General features: G+C 41.4%; 1 long non-coding RNA gene across 11 annotated transcripts in view; it reads right to left on the bottom strand.

The window, feature by feature from the left end:
- Positions 1-220: 220 nt before the first annotated feature.
- LOC129666608 (uncharacterized) overlaps positions 221-20,888 on the bottom strand; it is a 22,333-nt gene continuing 1,665 nt past the window's right edge. The window contains exons 1-7 of one of the 11 annotated variants that reach the window (XR_008718613.1): positions 20,510-20,848; positions 14,862-15,130; positions 8,424-8,474; positions 7,016-7,078; positions 4,962-5,139; positions 4,282-4,419; positions 1,725-2,110 (exon numbers count right to left, since the gene is read on the bottom strand). This is a non-coding gene — a long non-coding RNA (uncharacterized LOC129666608). Of the gene's footprint in view, positions 389-1,724; positions 2,111-4,281; positions 4,443-4,961; positions 5,140-7,015; positions 7,079-8,423; positions 8,475-14,861; positions 15,131-20,509; positions 20,849-20,888 lie in introns of those variants that run through there. The other 10 variants (XR_008718618.1, XR_008718620.1, XR_008718621.1 and 7 more) reach the window with 10 other exon arrangements.

Genomic DNA, 20,888 nt, shown 5'->3' with positions numbered 1-20,888 from the left:
CTGTATAGCCCTGGCTATCCTGGACTCACTTTGTAGACCAGGCTGTCTTCAAACTCACAGTGATCTACCTGCCTCTGCCTCCCTGGGATTAAGGGAACATTAAACATTTAAAATACATAGCATTAAAAAAATCCTTTTTGTGTTTAAGCAAAAATAATGTCTGCCATTGATGAGTCTCTGGTGTTTTCACTAATGGTTTGAGTTTTGTCCATGCCAATTTTCTATGCAGACTAACTCCTCTCCCAATGTCCCTGTAGTGTATTTAAATTTTACCTTTCTAGAGGAACTCCTCCCATGTGAGGGAGGACTGCTGCCAGTTTGGGAATCGAGTGGGAGCAAGGGTGATGATGTGCGTTCAGCTTCCTCATGAAATGCTCATGAGAAGAACCTAGAGTGAAGCGGAAACACTGCTGAATGTCTTCTCTTCTACACAAGCCTGATGCGATTTATGGCGATCTGATGACAAAGCTTTGCATTTGGCAACAGTTGTGCTATCTCCCAGTTTTCCTTCTTAGGTGAGTGGGTTAAGCCCAATGGTTTGTGATGAAGCAAACCTACATTTCCTGCCCTCATGGAGTTTTCTAACACACACACACTTTCCCTGAGGGACCAAAACATCCATGAAACACTGAGCACGAAGCAGTCATATTTAATGTAGCATGTGAAAACAAATGACAACTTCATATTCACAGGACATTAGCCTGCTTTTCTAACTCTTTCCTCAAGCAAAACCCCTTAAAGAATGAAAGGTTTGCTTGCTGCTAAAAATGAAGCCCTTCTTAACATAAATTAAATCCCATCTCTCTAAGAAGTCAAGTTTAGAAATTGACCTTGAAAGGATGAATAATTTTCTGTAACCATCCTTTTAAGATAGGTGCTAGCAAATGTTGATGCTTATTTGGCCACCAAATTTGTTGTTTAGAAAACTTAACTTGTAGTTACTTTTTCAGAGATTGACAGGACCAAGTCTATATCTATACTCTTCTATTTACTAATTGCTTAAAGCCTTTTGAGTTTTAAAAGTAGATTTTGGTAAAGTATGACCATATCATTTTGTTCTTAGTCCTGGAGGCAATAGAGCTGGACCCTGGTCAGTGGCTTGAGAGGACACAGGGGTTTGTTTAAATGTCAGTGACTTGTGAAAGCGGAGGGAAGGGGAGCAAACACCCCAGATCTCAGAGTCCAGGAAGGACCTGCCCTTACGAAGTTACAGACTTCAATGGCTTTCTAAGCCTCACACAGTTAGGAAAAATTGGGGAAAATGTATCCATGCTATTCATGAATTTTAAAATTCCCAAAGACACAGCAGTTTCTTTGTTTCTTTTGTTTGTTTTGAAACAGGGTTTCTTTGTGTGTAGCCCTGGCTGTCCTTGGAACTCACTCTGTAGACCAGGCTGGCCTTGAACTCACATAGATCAACCTGCCTCTGCCTCCCCAGTGCTGGGCTTATAGGAGTGGGCCACCACCACTAGGCTGTTTTTGGTTTGTTTGCTTGCTTTTTTTTGTTTTATAGAGGGCAGTTTTCACTTTTTCTCTATCTGAATGGGTTTAGAGGAAAATATTTACTCAGTGATTAATTTAGGATCAGTATAAAATATTTATTTCTGAGTTTCTTTTACTCATGATTGGTATGTTTTGAAAAGTAATTTTAACTGAATGTTGGGTTAAGAATATTAATGTATCACTATCATAAGTACAGATATTTATACATTAAACAAAGCCTGTTCATTTGCCCATTCATAGAATTTATTGGTGAACACAGTTTTTGAAAAAAAATTATACTAAAATATAAAATAAAAGGTATACATTACTGATAGAAAATATGCAGTGAAGGTATTCTGGATATAAAGATGTCCGGGTGCTTGCGGATGAACTACAGTGAGTCCTTCATTTTACATTATTTCTGTGGCATGTACAGTGCAGTCTAAACCATGCTGATGCTCTGTTCTCTTCAGCTCCCAGTATTGCCAGCATTGCAGTAAGCATGCGTAGGCAGAAGGAGCAGTAGGCCAAGTGAGATTTGGGGCTTCTGGTGCCTGGCTGGCTTGGGCTGAGTCAACTTTCTCACTCTGACCAGTCAATTCTTTTCAAGTCCTGAGGCTTTAATTTTCTGAAACAGTGTAGAAAGGAGCACAGAGTTTTAAAGAAACCAAGATCCACATAGGAATCCCCAAACTACTCTGCTCTGAGTGAGGCCACGGGCAATTACCGCTAGCGTCCCTTCAGACAAGTCTGGAGGGTAAATGAGGCTGAGCGAGCATGGCTCACGGCAGGCCTGTGAGCAGTGCCGCCATCGCCTACATGTCTGTGTGTGGTGGTGAGGGTGACCAGTCCTCAAGACATTTTATTTCCATTGGCAAAAGTTGTTGTACTAATCTTAAAGTAAGACACTTGACTGCCATCTGCTGGAAAATTCTCTTTGTAAATATGCAAATCTATGATGTCCAATACCTAAGCCATGACACCCGAGAAGTACTGGTGTCTTTGTATAAAACATGATCTGCAAGCTGTACACATTGAAAACACTGTGCTCAGTAACAGTCTATTTGCTAATTTTCTGATTTTTGTGAAATGCATTCCAGGTAATATTGTGTAGAAATAGATTTGAAAAATTAAAAGTTCAAAGTTTTCATAAAAGGAATCAGTACTTTCCACCATTTGCCACTTCTTTACCAAAAAAGAATATTCCACTGTAAAGCCTGAGTTAAACACTCTTAGCAGAAATACTAACTATGGGGCTGGAGAGATGAGTCAGCAGTCCAAGAGGGCTTGTTACTCTTGCAGAGGTCCAGAGTCAGGCTCCTAGCATCCACTCTGGGGCTCAAAACTACCTGTAATTCCAGATCCAGGGGTTCAGACACCATCTTCTGGTGGTGGAGCCACAGGTAGGAAAGCACAGGACATGCCACGGTGATAGAGTACATTAGAAATGGCAACCACCAAGGTCCTCAGTGGAGGCTGTTTTCTACATGTAGGGCTGTCTGGGAGAGATGCAGCTATAGAATGGAGCCTCTGACAGAAATAAGGCTTGGGTCCCAAAATACTAGAAGTCTGACAATGCCAGAAGCAAAGTGTATGTAATTATTCCAACAGGACAAGGCTAATGTGTCATTCAGTGGTCCTATCCAGATATTTATGAAAATTGTAGAATTTAATGTTCTAGAGGCAGGATGAGGGTAGGCTAAAGGTGTAACAGTTTAAAACAAACATGAATCAGGAAAGGGTGGGTTAGGAGACCGGGGTAGCTGCCTGTACTGGTTTTGTCAACTTGACACAAACTAGAGTCACCTGGGTAGAGGGAATCTCAACTGAAATTGTCTCCAATAGGTCAGCCTTTGGGCATGTTTGCGGGACATTTTCCTAGTTACTGATTGATGAAGCAGCCAGCCCAATGTGGGTAGGGCCATTCCTAAGCGGGTGGGTCTGAGCTGTATAAGAAAAGTATTTTAACAAACCAGAGAATGCAAGGCCATAAACAGCGTTTCCCTGAGGTCTGTGCCTCAGTTCTGGACTCCAGGACCCCTCTCCTCGATGATAGACTGTAATCTTAACCCATTTCCTCCCTAAATTGCTTCTGCTTAGTACTTTAGCAATAGAAGCCAGATTAGGACACTGCTCGGTGTGCAGAATTGCATCACCTCTCGAACCTCAGTCCCGCTGTCTGGGGACTTTCCAGGTAGAAGAGCTTTGCTGTAGGAAGCCCTCACATGCCACTCAGGATACCCTATGGTACTAAAGGGATTTGTTGGGAAAAGGAGGTCAGGAAGTTCCTGGGAATCATAAAAGAATCACATCATAGAATTCTAGGATCTCGGAGCAAGATTCATACCACCCATAGAAACAACACTCCAAGGTTCTTGTAGACTACTATGACCTGGATCAGATGGGTTATGACCATAGGAAATTGTGCAGCTTTGTAGCCAGAGGTCTGGTTGTACACAAATCATAAAGCTAGGTGGGCCTAGAAGTACTCTGTCATTAAAAGGAGGCGGCAGACATGGGTCTGGCAGGAACACAGGGATGTCGCCAGTTCAGGGACTTGAGCCAGATGTCACCCGCCAGTATTGTACCGGCGGTCACAGCTACAGCTGCCTGGAGGGATCCGTACAGCAAATTGATGGGGGGAGGAAGAGCGCCCATTGTTTTCACAGATGGCTTGGTCAAGAATGCAAACTAAAGATGGGTGCTGCTGTGCTGTATTATCTTGAGATGACCTTGCCGGGGAGGTGAAGGTAGATTCTTAACATGGGAACCGTTTCTGATGAGTCAGTGGTTACTCACTTGGTGTGGAGAGACGTGTGGCTCAAGGTGAGACACATGGGACAGCAGTTTGATGGAGGGTGTGGGGAAACACTTGTAGAACATGAAGGTTGAGGGACTTCCTCGCGCCATGGTCATCAGTCACCCTCAGAGCAGCTTCTACCAGAATCGCAGTGAACAGCCTCAGAGTAATGGTAGTTTTGACATAAGGGAACAGGGTAGATCAACAAGTGTGGCTTTGAAAGGACAGCTTGCTCCAGTAGGAACAGCCTCTTTTCAAGTTCTCCTAGGCAAGACTGCTACTCTGGCTGGCTGTGTCAGCCACATGGACACAGTTGAGGTTAGCAGTACCTGAAGCAATGCTTAGGATTTTATTTTTTAATTAATTAATTTTAAATAATTAATTTTAAATAATTAACATTTATTCACTTTGTATCCCAGCTGAGCCTCCTCATCTCCTCCCAGTTCCATCCACCCTCCTCCTCCTCCCCCTATGCTTCTTACCTAGTCCACTGATAGGGGAGGTCCTCCTCCCCTCCTAGCTGACCCTAGCTTATCAGGTCTCATCACAACTGTCTCCATCATCTTTCTTTGTGGCCTGCTAAGGCTATACCCCTTTCCCCCCAGGGGGAGGTGATCAAAGATCCAGGCACTGAATTCATGTCAGAGACAGCCCCTGATCCCCTTCCTAGGGAACCTACTTGGAAACTGAGCAGCCTCCAGGCTTCATCTGAGCAGGGCGTCTAGGTCCTCTCCATGCGTGCTTCTTGGTTGGAGTATCGGTCTCTTTACACAGTGGAATACTACTAAGCAATTAGTAGTAAAAACAAGGAAATCATGAAAGTTGCAGGCAAATGGATGGAACTAGAAAAGATCATCCTGAGTGAGGTAAGCCAGAAGCAGAAAGACACATATGTTATATACTCATAAGTGGATATTAGACATATAATATAGGATAAATATACTAAAATCTATAGTCCTAAATAAGCTAAACAACAAGGAGGACCCTAGGGAAGAGGCTTAATCCTTATTCAGAAGGGCAAACACTATAGATATTGGAAGCAGGAGAAGACAGGGAACAGGACAGGAGCTACCACAGAGCGCCTCTGAATCTGAAAGGCTGTACCCAACAGAGTATCAAGGCAGATACTGAGACTCATAGCCAAACTCTGGGCGGAGTGCAGAAAATCTTATGGAAGATTTCCTGCACTCCGCCCAGAGTGTAGTAAGGCCTGGAGAGGACAGGAACTCCACGAGGAGAGCAACAGAACCAAAATATCTGGGCCCAGGGGTCTTTTCTGAGACTGATGCTCCGGCCAAGGCCCACGCCTAGGATTTTAAAATAGCGAAAGAGAGTAGTTTAGAAGGAATGACTCCACACAGTAAAAGACTTTCAGAATTTATCCCATGGCTTCAGCCAAATAGCTACTGTGTGAATGCACTAATTAGAGCCTTCCGGGGATTTTAGAATGTACTCATGAAGCAGTGACAACCAAGTGATTTGGAGCGGTTCATGGAGGCCACTGGAGGAGTCGGTGGGCTCCGGCCTCAAGGCGCTACGAACTGAGCACAAGGGGCTTGCTTTCTAGGGAAGCCCCATGGCTGTTCAGATGCTCAGGTATGGAACCTTAAATGTGTCCTGTCACTCTTAGGTTCTCCCCAGCTGGCTTCCGCTGTTTGCAAATAGAAGAAAGGCATTGGGGGAAGCCAGATGGATCTGGGTTGCGCCCTGGAAGAATTTTGGTGCTGCCCAGAGAAGCAAGAAGAGAGCCAAGTACACAGCTAGTCCTGAGGTGAAGAGTGGCTGGAAGAGGTCTCTAAGTGGCCACACTAAGCGAGTCTGGTCTTAAAATACCCACTAAGCTCTCTGTTTGTTCTCTTACATGCTTAGGGAAGTTCCCTACAGTTCTTGCCTGGACCACTTGAACTTGTAAGTTCTGTGTCTTTTGCCTTATCATCCAAGGTGCCAAATGCAGATCAATTAAGAGTGTCCCAGAGGCCTTGTTATTCCAAGATATCCCTGTGAAGTTAATGGCTTTTGTGTTAGGCCCAAGGAAGGAACTCAAATGGTGACTTAATCCTTGCATTTTTTTTCTTTTTCTTTCATTTTTCAAATTACCCCTTTGCAAAGATTTTGGTGCTAAATCCTACTTCTCTCTGGTTTCAGCCACTTATTCCAGTGAATTCACTGGAGGCCTTTGAGAAAAAAAGACTAAGTTAGAAAAAGGAAGAAAAAACACTTACAGATCTATGTAGGAGGAGGGGAAAGGAAGAATTTGGGTCATTTATATGCTGCATGTCTTGCTGACAGTTAAGTACAATGGTTTGTTCTGCTTTCTGCCACTCAAAGGTTATTTAATGAAATTCATGAGGGAGAATGCCAACCAGCCCCACATCTGAAATAATTGCTTCTCCGTTGGTGAGCCTCACAGCCAGGATTGATTTTCCCCTGGCTGATAGCTCTCCTTTCCGACTCCTGAATGTCCTCCCCACTCCCCTCCCCATGTAACTTGATCTCTGTATTTGATTCCTATTTAGTAGGACACTTCGCTAAACAGATGTCGAGTAACTAAAATCCCACGTGCGCACACGTCAGGGAGTTACATCTTCCAACAGTCGGCTTAGAGACTTTCCACCTTGGCTTCCCGCCCCCCCCCCCCCCGGGGTTATGCGTATGCCCTGAAGCAGGTTTCAAACACTATGGCTCAAGCTGCCTGCGTTTCCCCACAGGTTCCAGGCCTTTCTTTCAACTCACCTGGATTTCCACCAGTATCCAAATTCTCACTGAATGAATCATCTGTATGCATTCATGCCAGCTCTAGCAATTAAAAAAAAAAATCATAACAAGGTTGTTCTAATCATGGATTAAGAGTGCCTTTCATTTCTCCACTCTCTGAGGTATAGCCAAAATATTTCAGTCTAAAAAAAATCTTCAAGCAAACAACAAAAACCAAACACCAAACAAAAAACAAAACCAAACAACTACGAGATCAAATACTAGAAACCTGTTCAGCTGCTATAGGACTCTAATGTTTAGTGTGTGGAGAGCGGCAGGCAAAGCTAGGAAGGGCTTATTACGTGGACTTTGCTACTTTGGGAGAGGACTTACAATTTCTGTTTACGGAAGTTATTTATAAAAGTATTACCACTAAAAAGAAGTATTTGTAATGATAAATCTGGTAGGGGCATACCTTTAAACAAAACTGGACAGTGTTGAAACATGAAAGAGGTAAACAAATTCCCCTTCCAGCTGACAGACACACATCAATTTCAAATTAAAAAAAACAAAAAAGCAACTGAGCACTTTTAACAATTCATTTTAGATAGTTATCAAATTAGCCAGACAAATGTCAGGTAAGTGACAATCTTAATGAAAAAGAATCACATTTAGCAAATTTATAAGTTTTTCATTGTATGCATGTTTCTTGTTAGGCTACTTCTAGAATAATTCAGAACTTTTTTTAAATGTGATTTAAAAAATCGAGCAGGAAGTTTAGAGGCTAACAGGTACTGGTTTTGTTCCAAAAACCTCAAAAGCTGTTACCTAAGCTTCATTCCCTACTTCATTATAAAGCAGATAAAAATCCTCTGCTCAATCAAAGCTTCACTTCGGTGGTTTACATTCAACTTCTACTCTTGTTAACTAAACAAAAGCTATGTAAATAAGCAGAGATATAAATTAACAAGTATATTAAATAAACAGTTGTTCACAACGAACCAGAGTCTTACATAAACAGTTATACCAAACAAGAGCTAGTGTTTCAGAAGATAGATTTCAAAACAAGGGGGAAGAGAGTGGGTGTGATCTCACTGCTGTGTATGGCTCTTGACAGTTCCAGGACTGGCAATGTTTTCATCCTAATGTGCTCAGGATACCCACCCCCAGCCCCGCCTGCTCTCAGGTCTTCTTCACTTTCGTGCAGCTTGTGTCTCATTTACTAAAGCTCAGGGCCTTTTGTCTTCTCTGACTCAGGCTTTTTAAGCCTTATTTTCCCTCCAGTCCTTATCATATGTCTGTCCTTGTTCGCTATTTCTTTCTGACTGTTGAGCAAAAATGTATTAATTCCAGTAACCCATTCCTGCTTCCCACTGTCCTGGTATAAATTAGGAAGAGCTGTGAGGATCATAAGCGCTCCTACAAGGGGCTCAAAACAAAGCCTTACCATTTCCATGTGAGCGAATGGCAGCAAGTTCTTTACTTCTCTGTACTTCAGCTTCATGGTATAAAAATAGAGATAAAAAACTATGTAAACGCCGTCTGTGGCAGGTAAGGATCGGCGCAGCAAGATGTGGGGATGCTGGCTGAGAACTTTTGGTCTCCTACCAAACCCAGCTTACTCCCATGGCTTCATTAAAATTTATTTCAAATCACTTGTTTTTGTTGATTTTTTCACTTTGACATCTATTTGTGCTTAAAAGGGTGTGTGTGTGTACATGAAGAGACACAGAAATGATCCCTTCTAGTCTGGAAAATGGGGATTGCAAAGAGATAAATTGGATCTCAAAAGTTTTGTAGGCCAAAGTATTGCCTAAATATAAAAACCCTTTTTCACTGCCACACAATTGTGAAAAAGAACCTGGAGGAAAAAAGCATTTACAACCTACATGCTACCTACAGAAGAGAAATGAGGTGAGAACAAGCAAAATATACAAACAACAAAAATCTGAGCATTCTGCCTGGGAGTGGTTATGCACGCCTGTAATCCTAGCACTTGGGGAGGCAGAGGCAGGTGGAGCTCTCTGAGTTCAAGACCAGCCTGGTCTACAAAGTGAGTCCAGGACAGCCAAGACTACACAGGGAAACCCTGTCTCAAAACAAAAACCAAAAACAAAAAGGAAGAAAAAATTTGAATATTCCAAAAGGAAAAAAAAGTGGGATGTTGTGATGAACTCTTCCAAACTTAGAAGAACCCCTTCTAAGTGACTTTCTCATACTGACATAAATACATTGATGCCATTGTACAAAAGCTTTCCGAAAGCCTCTGAAGGACCTTTGCTCGGGTGCAAACGCTAACCCTCCTACCTGACAGTCATCACAAATGCCCATGTTGCAACTTATTCTCGGTTTTGGCATACAGATGATCCAAATCATTCTGCACACAAATCTATTTCTTCCATAGTTTGTGGTGTGTTTTCTCTTACAGTTCAGTTTCACATTTTCCACTTGAACCTCTTCACACTTCCCTCTTTAACCTGAGATGGATTTCTGTGTGTATGAAGCGTGCAATCAGAGTTCCCTCAATGACTGGCCAGTAAGTACTCCTAGAATTGTTTGCTGATAATCCACGTCCTCCCTATTAGTCATGCTTCGTTTCCTGGCATATTGAATTCAGAGCTATCTACTCCGAACTATTAATCTATTTGTCAATCTTTCAGTAATTCAATATCGCTGTAATAATTATGACTTTATCATCTGTAGTGACATCTGGTAGTGTGAACTCTTCATCTTTATATTTACTCTGCTTACTCTGTTTTTCCTCCAGATAGAAAATGTTTCCATTCAAACCTGTCCCTTTGGAGGGCTTTTTTGGGGGGAGGGATTAAAATTGTAAATACTGTTTACTTAGGAGCATATATATCTTAATTTATTTCTTTGGGGTATAGATCTCACTCAGTTTTTGCCAACATTATCTGTGGACATTTTGAATAGGATTTTTTAAACCGTTATATTACCCAACAGGTAAGTGGCAAATCACTGGCAACTTTTTATATATAACATACATCGATGTATACATGTATACAGCATGTATCTCGTTATCTGTGGGTGTGCATTTGTACAGATGTGCATACCTGTGTGTGTACCCACAGAGACGACAGGAGGACATCAGGTGCCTCATCCTACCAGTCTATGCCTTATTTCCTTCCATGGAGTCTTTCACTGAACCTGAAGCTTGCCATTTTAGGTAGGCTGGCCAGCCAACATTCCTCTAGGATCTGCCTGTATCTGCTTCTGGTGATGGGTTTACATGAGTGTGCGCGCGCACGCACACACGCACGCACGGCTGTTTTACATGGGTGCTAGAGATTCAAACTCAGGTTCTCATATTTACACTTTTACACAATGAACCATCTCTCAAGCCCCAATATTCTACAGCAGCTTTTCAACTGGGTTTCTAAAATCTGATAGGCAAAAGTATTACCTACAAATAAAAGCTTTTCCCTCACTGCTTTGAGATATACTCATTTACATTTTATCTTTTTAGGCATTTCAACATAATTTTAAGTAACAACAGTGGTGACAGGCATCTTTATATTTGATTTTAATGAAAATGGTTACATAGTTTAGAAAAGGAATTTAAAAATAGGAATGAAAATAGAGTGAATAATAAAATGACATTTGCCTATCAACTACCTTCAAAACCTTCAACATTTTTTTTTTTTACATGTACTTTCAAATTGATACAAATTCTGCTTTTCTGGATACAGGCTTAGAATTATCTATCCAAATGTTGATCTTCATTTCCATTACTATGTATTAGTCCTAATAGGCAAAGACATTCAATGCTGTCTTTTCCTAAGTAATAAGCAAAGACATTCCACTGCTATGTGACTGCAGAGACCTGGCTAGCAACCTAACTAGTTAGCAATTAGTGAAAAATTGTGATTCATTCATGTAATTGTAATCAACAATCGTAAAATATGCTGACATGAAAAGACAGCCAAGTTTCCTTATGAAATTAAAAAGCAAGCACAAGACAATGGACAGGTGTGATTTCACTTTTTGAAAAATTTCACGTCAACCCCATGGCTCAGTTGGTAAAGTGCCATCAGTGTGAAAACAAGAGCCTGAGTTAGTTCTGAATAGTCATGTAAAAGGTACATGTGTCTGTAACCTCAGTGCTGGGGTGAGCTCATGGTCAGCCAGCCCCACTAGCTGGTAGGGGTGGGGGTGGGGAGGACTGCCGAAGAACACATGTTGGGGATGGTCTTGTGCACAGATGCTCATCACTGTGCTCTGAGATCTGGTTGCAGTCCTGAATCAAGGATGCTCCCGAATTATTTCTGATTGGTTAATAAAGAAGCTGACAGCCTATAGCTGGGTAAAAGAGGACAGGAGGCGCATCTTCCATTTCCAGTGGAGGGGGTCACAGAGGAAAGGAAGGAGAAAGCTGATAGGAAGGATGAGGAGGAGGTTGCCATGAGGACAGAGAGATGCTACAAAAGCAGCCAAGCTAAGACTGAGATGGCAAGTAACGGGCATTCGGCTGGGAGGTGGCCACACTAGCATAACTGGATCAGAACAGATGAGTATCTGCCCAGTCACAGAGCTGAAGCTTGTTGAATAAATCTAACAGGTGTCAATTATTCAGGAGCTATGGCCAGTATTAGAAAAGCCCCTACTAAAACCATAATTCTAGAAATACAAATCACACACACAATTTATTCTAAAGAGAAAAGCACACATGTCTGAAAGTTTCTGGGAAGTTGTTTCTGGGCAGGAAGAATAGAGTGCTGTTGGGATGATGTCTTTGTACACTGTGGAGACTGTATTGTTCAATGCTGCTTTCTGCTCTGGCAGATTCTGCTGACAGGCTGGACCTTGGCATTGTTAAGCATCACCTGTCTCAGAGAGCTCTGTAAATACTCCTCCTCTCAACTTCTGACTGGTTTTAACAAAAAGTTGAAGGTCTATAGCAGTCAGGAGAGGAGGTAGGACTTCTGGGACAGAGCGAGGAACTCTGGGAGAGAGGAGGAGCAGGAAAGTCTCAAGCAGGACATGGAGCAAGAAGTAGGCTGGGACTGAAGGAGAGTAGTAAGAGTCACGTGGCAGAACTTAGATTGGTCTAAGTAGGATAACTGAGTTATGAGCTAGTTGGGAACAAGCCTAGCTATAAGGCCTAGGCATTCATAAATATGTATAGGTCTCTGTGTCATTATTTGGGAGCCGTTACAAAGAAAGCCCCATTTTAGTTTTGGCGCCCAATATCCAGCACATACGCGAAGCTTAGATACTAGATTCGGTCATTAGAGCCCAACCGTAAAGTCACACAGCATGAGCTATGTGAACAGAAGGCCTGGTCCTTTAAGAGAGCGCCAGTGGCCTCCCCCCCCCCAAAGGCTACAGGAATGCAACAGCCAGGCCCAGACAGGGAGACTGAAACCCTGCACACAGGTGTGTCTCTGACCAGGTCCAGTATGTTTGATTGTGCTTAAGAGCTAGAGAAAGAGAATATTTTCTGTGTTAAAAAAATGGAAAATGCAATGACGGAGGGTATCTGGATCCCATATAATTTTGTTATGCTTATCAGCATAAAACTAATTATACAACCAACAATGATTATAATTTCATATCCCTTCTTTAAGGAAAACAAACAAACAAACCAACCAAAAACAGAATAAAGCATATTTAGATAAGAAAGTGACTGAGAAATGGATTGCTAGATAGGAAGCGACAGAACAGAGATTGGATGATTCCTTGAATCAGAATTTAAAAAATCTCCTCCCAAAAATCCAATCTAGAACCTACGACAACAGCAAAACAAAATAAAACAAAAAAAGTTCCCAGATTTAAAAAAAAAAAATGCAGTTATCAAGAAATTGAGTGGCAACCCATAGAGGTGCTAGATTTAAAGAGGTTTAAAGACACAATAATGTCCCTTGATATGTATTTAACTTATATAAAACAGATACGTAACAATTTGGCCATGCAAAAGCATATAATTCCAAAAGATTGGAGAGAACTGATGTCAGCCATATTAAAACTTGCCCTCAACAACAATGGCTAATGTGGACAAGTGATACCTATTCAAGATTTCAATGTATTTTTGCCTTGACTTCTGAAAAGGCTGATTCTGTAACTGCACATTTGTTAGAGATGATGGCTACATTAAACATGTGTTTACAGATTGAAGCTGATGGTGCTCTGACATATGTAGCTAATAGAGTACAATTTTTTAGACATGTGACAGAAAATGTTACAGATATATCTTACAAACTTATAGGACAAACAATTGTAGAGAGATCTAACAGGACTTCAAAAGAAATGCTCATAGAACAGAAAGGGGATATGGGACCTTCCAGAGATGGATTCAATAATGCTTTATTGACTTTACATTTTTAAACATCAATGAGACAAGTAGCTCAGCTGCTGAAAAACACTGGATTTTAGAAAGGACTGCTGGTTTAGATCAACCTATAGTTGTGCTATCTTCAGAATGGAAATCAGATAATGTTTTGTGTTGGAGAGGTTTTTGCCTGTGTTTCAACAGGAGAAGAAAAACTATGGATTCCTCCAGAATTAATAGAGATGACTAGGGGAGACCTCTGGAATTTTTGACTGCAGAAACAATGGAAGAAACAAATAAAAACAACAAGAAAGGTAACGTGAATGCTGATCTCTCTCTTCATGGGAACAGCTCTGAGAGTGGCTGAGGCATGTCTTTGTATAGCCAATGAACCCTGTTGGCTACAAAGTCCTCATAATAAGTCTATTATGCCATCCTCTCACATGGCACTGGATGGAAATTTATATTACAGTTTGATTATACAGTCTAAACTCACTTATAAAGAAAGACAGATACCTTATACCTGTTCCAACAGGGAGCAGAGAATCATCTTTAGCTGAATTGTGCACACTGCACGTTCCATACATGTATTAATGCAAATGTATATTGTCTGTAAAAGTTTACATGTTTACAGAGCAAAAAGACCAGAAACCAAAGAAGACAAGACAAGCAGCTGAAGTGATCCTACCTCGCAGACTGCTCCAATAGCTGTTTCCTCAAAACTCTGCACACAGAGCAACTTTAAAATGGCTGAAATTGACCAGCCTCACAGACTGCTCTAGCCAGGGTTCCAGTTAATCCCTTTACTTCCCATCACTCCAGAAAATGGACAAAAATGATATCGCCAGCTTTCTTAGGAATTGGCCATTAATCTAAAATTTTTTATGGCCCCTGCAAAAGAACAATGCCACCAGGCAGCAGGAAGCAATTTTAAGAGAATGACAGTGCGTACCCAAAAAAATGGGGTGGGTGGTTTTTGGTCATTTGGTGGGTGACAGATGTTTGTCATCGTAATGGGGGTGGTGGTCACAAGTTGTTAATGGTCTTGGTCAGGGAGTAAAGTATAGGAGGTTAGATTCAGGGATCTCTTTTTCTCTTTCTTTTTCTTTCCTTTATCCTTTCTCTCCCATTTACTGCTAGGGGGGAAAAGGGGAGAAGAAATGAAAAGAAAAAGGGAGAGACAGGAATGATAGGATAAAAGGGTAGATTATTAAATTTAGACTACAGAGCGTCAAGCCAAATATTTTTACATTGTTACATATTATTGTATATTGATACAAATTTAAGATTATATTTTAATACATACCATATATATGTTTCAACTCTTGTATAAGGTATTGTGCCTATGCAACTCCTTTAAAAATGCAATGTGGCGTTCTAGTGATTGTGTAAGCTGCTGTTACAAACTGTTATGGTTATTTTTACAAAACTGTTTCTCTTAGTTTCTCTCTTCACCCAGCTATCATGCAAATAATTGAGACTTCACTATATTATTTTAATAAGCTTCACACTGCAATAACTGAGCAGTTATTACTCTGTTCTTAACCCTCTAAAGTAATCTGGTTTCCTCCCAGTGTACATCCCAGAGATACTTACACTTTGTAGCTTCCTGCTGAGCTCTCTTCCAGTCTCTTCTGGACATCTGATATGGTTGAATCTCTTCCTCTTCTCATTCCTCCTCCCTTGGCTGGCAGGAAGTCCAGGGTATTCTCTCCCCTGATCAGCGATTGGCTGTAAGCTGCTTTATTGGCATAACGGGATAATTGGAGAGCAGTGTTTACACATTGAGGCAGGAGATCCTCAGAACAAGGATTGCAACCAGATGTGGGAGATAACAGAAATCAGCATTTGAATTACACAATAACCTACAATTTAAGGTAATTTAACAAAATGCAAGTTAATAGTCAATCAAACTTATGGTCATGTATTTACAGAAATAAGCTTTATTTAGTTTCCTATAGATGTTTTCAAAGTTGAAGAGATAGTAAATAGCTAGAAACAGGTAATGTTGCCTATTCAGATATACTACATAGAGAGATAGATGCATGTTCTTCAAAAACCTCAGAGAGCTACAGAATATAGCAGTTAAGGATGTTTTATTAATAAGAGACTTTTCTGACAGTGAGACACGGCTGCTCTTGGCAGCACCTCGATTCTACTTCAAATGAGATGCTGGGCATTGAAGAACCTCCACATGGAATTTGCTTCTAATGAGGCAAGCCAGCCACTGGGTGAGAGATTGTCCTTGCCTCAACTGCTGATGGTATGCTGTCTAGGCTGTGGACAAGGAGCATGTAGAAGAAGTCAATTGCCAAGCTTTTCCAAGACAAGGTAGGTAGTCCTTCATAATTTTTGCTTCACAGAAAAGTCTATTATACAGTGGGCCAGAAGGCTGAAGGTGGGACCTCAGTGTTGCAGAGAAACCTTGAGTGACTGTCCAGACAGACAGCTGTCTCTGTCATTTCTATAGTAAAGGAAGCTGCTTGCTCTACACTTCCTGTTCACTCAGGTAACATTTATCCTTCTCAGGTCTCTGATGGGGTTGAAGACTAAATAATTATAGTCTCACATAAAAGCCTAAGTTGTGAAGGATCTAAGAGAGTGATACAGGGTCTAAGGAGATGTTTTAAGGATTGTTTTATTTATTTATATAAATAATAGTTTATATTTATTATATATAAATATAATATTATAATATAAATATAATTAATATTTAAATATAAATATAAATAATATTTACATTTAAATAAATAATCAATATAGTTTTATTTATATTCTGTATCTATTTTGTGAAATAGACTTTTTAGGGATTTCTCTGCTCTCAATCTCTTTCCTTTTGAATTGTAAATATAAGTTTGAAGGTTGGAGGGTGTGAAAGTTTAAGTTGTAAGGTGTTTTAAGGTTGGTCAATGAAAGTTGGAGGAAGTTACAAACAGGTGTTTTAAGGATGACAATTGCAAATTGTGAAAGTTAGAGGATATAAAGGCTTAGATTTTAATAAGAAAGGGATTTAGGTACAGAACTTTGAACTCAACAAAATAGATTGTGGAATGCTTTCTCCACGATTGCCATATACAAATGGACTGGACATTGTGAATGTAATTCTTACTTGATAGTTCCATAATTGTTCTTATTGTAGATAGCTTACTATTGAAAGAGAAAAAGCATTTATTGGACTAAAAGACAATGTTGCGGGATGGTTCTGTGCACTATGTATTCACAGTGCTGGTTTCTGTATGCAGAGATCTGGCTGCAGTCAGAGTCTCCTGTCTCAGTGCTCTCCATCACACCTGACTGGCTGACACACAGCTTAACAGCCTATAGCTGGGGGGAGAGTTAAGCCAGGACTTGTGATCCCAGGAGGAAGATCCTAGGTGGAGGAGAGAAAGAGGAGAAGGTGGCCATGAGGACATGAATGGAGCAGGAGCAGCTGGGGCAAGACTGCGTGGCAGGTAACAGAGCACATGGGTGGAGAGTAGGCCAGGCCTGCAGAGTTGGGTTAGCATAGCTGCGTATTTGCTCAGCTGTGGGTTGAAGCTTAGTCATAAGTATAATAGGGCTCCATGTTATTATGGCAGCTAGAATGGGCATAGAAAAAAAAAACCTTTAATTTTACAGAATGGTGATAGAAGAATTAAGTTCTTTATGAATTTTTAATAAACCATTATTAAAAGATAACAGTGGTTAATTTTTTAACATTTACTGAGTTTTAAAAAATTATCTGTGGTTGGGCACAGTGGTGCATGCCTATAATGCCAGCACTCAGCGAGGCAGAGGCAGGCGGATCTCTGTGGGTTTGAGGCCAGCTTGGTCTACAAAATGAGTCCAGGACAGCCAAGGCTATACAGAGAAACCCTGTCTCAAAAAAACACAAAACAAAACAAAGCAAAAAAATGATGTGTGTGTGGGAGAGACAGATCAGTGATCGGAAGCACTTGTTGCTCTCGCAGAAGACCCAGGTTCAGCTCCCAGCATCCATGTGGCATGTGACAACCATCTGGTGTCTGTGGGGGCCGCACACACGTGTGCGCAGACACAGATGCAGGCAGGACACCCACGCACATAAAAGACAGATAAAGGTTTTAAAGGTCAGGTGTTTTAATCAGGGACAGATCAGGGTTTTTAGCACTTTTTTAAGACTTTCCTTTTATTGCCTAATTGTATTAGTTGTATTTTTATGATGTTAAAATATCTTATTTCTAAAAAAAAATGTCAAAAGTGACTTACTGTGTTGCATTTAATTGGTGACACTGGATTTGTTGTCTGAACTTATATTTAAAAATTTTGTAACCGTTTTGGAAAAGTTTTATAATATATTTAATTTCTAAAAAACAATCTTTAGAATATATACTCTAAAAGGAACATATGTGCTCTCTGACGTTTGCTGGGGTACACCCAGAACATTTCTAACCCTGAGCTTTCAAAATTGTTCCTCCTTGGCTTTGATTTATGCTTCATTTTCTTCCTCCTTCTTAATTAGTTCTTGGTGATTTGTCCTTCCAGGGAAAAATAAAGACAAAAATAGAATCACATGGTAGTCTCATGTAATTTAAAGCAAACTCCTTATCAGTGCTATCTCCTTTGTCTTTTATAGTTTTGTTTGTATTTTTGAGACAGAGTTTCTCTGTGTCTTTTATAGTTTTATTTATATTCTGTATCTATTTTGTGAAATAGACTTTTTAGGGATTTCTCTGCTCTCAATCTCTTTCCTTTTGAATTAATCCATTTTATTGGTTTCTAATGCATCAATTTCTCTTGCAATTATTCTCTAATCCTCCTTTCTTGGAGGCTTGTTATTATTGATAGTGATGATGATTTGGTAGTGGTGTTTTGAGTGCTACTCGGCTCATTTGGTTTTATTCTTATTAAAATCTCACTTGTTAAACAATGCTGGTAAGCTAGCTGTGGTTGCAAATGGCTTTCAGGTATTTCTATCTGATCTGCTCTGAATGGGGAAAGATTTGCTGACACTGAAATGTCATTTAAAATAATGTGATTCAGACACTAGTAACATGAATAATTCTAAAAATGAGCAACGGGACACAACTGCCGCAAGCTTGTGACCTGCTAAGGAGGCCAATACCTGTCTGTAAGTGTAAACCGCACGTCATCTGTCCTCACAAATGGGAAGAACTGGCAGCTAAGAACTAAGGAGGTGCCCTCCTGCTCCGTTATTAAGATGACTTCGACACTTCATAGACATGGATAACCTCAAATATCTTTTTCCTTTTTAGAAGATGTACACATTATCTGTACAGTCTTGCTTCACTTTTTGTCGTTAAATTCAGGTAGAATGTTTTTCAAGTACAAATATTAAAAATTGTAAACACAGTAAAGAAAAAAGTTTTCATTGTAAAAACCAATTCACTAACTACAGATGTAGATGAAAACAGGCTATATCTTTAAACTGGTTTTCAAGGTTAGGATTTTCAGCCATCAGTTGTTAATAGAGAACACTGTGGCAACAGAAAAGCAAATCTGCAGGTGTGTAATTTTCCCCAAGGTCTGCAGCAGAAATCACTAGAGTCATGTGTTCCCAGATATGTTAACAGTTTTAAAGTGGTCAGGAAAGGGAGGATTTTGTGGTCAGGAAAGTGAAACTGTTCTATTTAACATCTGACCCGTGGCCATATCACTGTTGATCAAGTTACCCGTGCCTGGCCATCCAGGTGGGAGCCAGACTGTGCCTGACGAATCTTCAGTAAACATCTTACTACAAACCAGTGGCAATATCATTAAAGCCATGGATTCAGTTCTATGTTACTTAAAATAATGCAAAGAAAAGTTGCAAAGCATTGTGAGCTAGAGGTGAAAGGCTCATAATTTATCCTCTGCTGGTGGTCTTAGAAGAAACAAAACAGCTTCATGAAATGAGCTCCAGATTAACAGCTTTAGAATCATAATTGAAAATGTTTTCTGTTTTACACAAACATGCTTCTCAACTTTTCAAACTTCCAAATGCAAGAGCTTAAGACCTAGGGATTCACTCTTATGAGGAAATAACAATAGAAGCCAAATAAACAGAAGCCCAAACTTTTTTTCTTTCTTCCAACCCCAAATAACGGTATTTGGCATTGATCTCAACTGATTGCCTTCTAAAGTAGCACATTAATGAGACAATAATCCAGAGCCAAAACAAAGAGAGAAAAAAGTGTTATGTTTGTGAAATGTTTGGGAAGGTATACCTAACACCCAAACACTCAAAGGAAAGCTAACCTGGAGACCAGTTTTAAGTAGCAAGATTTGATGAGAAAATGAAATCCAAGGGCGTGAAGAACATGGAGAAACATAAAGGAACGCAAATACAGAGCGGTGTGTTAGCGACCAGGAAGCAACCTTACAAGAAAGGACAGCCGATTGCTCAGCCTCCAAAGGAACTTCAGTCAAAACCATCAAGCCTTTGGAGTGTCCCTATTAGAAGCTGATATGCAGGGTGGTGCTTGTCTTCTGCTCTGTGAAAATTTGTCTCGTATTGTTCTAACTAACACTTTTCGCTTTTTGCTGGAGCCTTGGGTAGAGGGAGGCAGAACAGCCGGCCATCAGAGCCCCCTATAAGGAAGCAGTGCTGACTCCTCCACTCACTTGTAGGTGGGGCTACTCGGCAGGGAGGCTGCCTGGAGAGGGACCCCAGCAGGAAGGTTAGCCTAACGAACTGAGCCAGAGGCTGAGGTGGGGGTGGGTGGTCGGGCTACGCACCTCTGAAGGCACATCAGCTGCTCTGGTGTGCCCTATTCTTCCTTAGGCATACATTCTCCCTATTGCGGGAGCCCACTTAGAAGACTCCGTTCAGAGACAGCATGCTTTTAAGTGTCAGATTTCATAAGCAGTAAATATTTTCCCCACCAGCTTGTCTCTGTCAGCGACTCCCAGCAACAGCTTCCCCGACCCCCTCCCCAAAACACACCCTGCCTCCACCAGCATTTGAGGAAATTCTTTTACTTATATTTTAAATAGAACACACGTTATCCATTTAAACTTCAGCTGGATGAACTGTGGCAACTGTGATGTACCCACTGCTCCTCTGGAGACACAGAATTGTTTTCTGGCCCACAGTATGCTTTCCTTCCCTTCCTGGCAAATGCTCGGTATATCTAGTTGACATGTTCTAAAACTCAGAGTCACGGGCTCAAATTGACTGTGGTCCTCTCTGTGATTTCCCTCACAGTATGTTTTCAGACCCTGTATTAACAAGGAGTAATGCTGGGCTACCTTTTGGGCTCTGATATGCTTTTAGACAACTTTACCTGCGCTGTTCCCAGGCAGAATTCGGTTTGGGGAAAGGGAGCACCGAGCAACCCTTGTCAACCTGTTAGCACCTGCCGCCAAGCCTGAGGGGACAGATGGGACCAAGAGTGCTGAGGACCAGACGCTGGCAAAACATGCGCCCTGGAAGTGGGCACGTCACGCTCGGAAGAAATCCAGGCCCAGGGTGTCACCATCCTCTCGGGACACCGCGCAGCTCCGCCACGGCCTCTGGGACCACGGGCCGCCGCCGGGCCCCGCGCTCGCCAGGCTCCCGCTCACCGAAGGCCGCAGGGCCGCGCCGCGCCCCGGTCTCCCTCCGCGCCAGCCCGGGCGGGCCGCTCCGCGCGGCCGGCGCTACTTCCCGCCGGAGCTGGCGGG

The sequence above is a fragment of the Psammomys obesus genome, unplaced genomic scaffold (assembly GCF_907164565.1).
Source record: "Psammomys obesus unplaced genomic scaffold, mPsaObe1.curated_primary_1811, whole genome shotgun sequence".
In the NCBI taxonomy this organism is placed as follows: domain Eukaryota; kingdom Metazoa; phylum Chordata; class Mammalia; order Rodentia; family Muridae; genus Psammomys; species Psammomys obesus.
The sequence above is the reverse complement of the archived record's forward strand: the minus strand, read 5'-3'. Positions and strand labels throughout refer to the sequence as shown.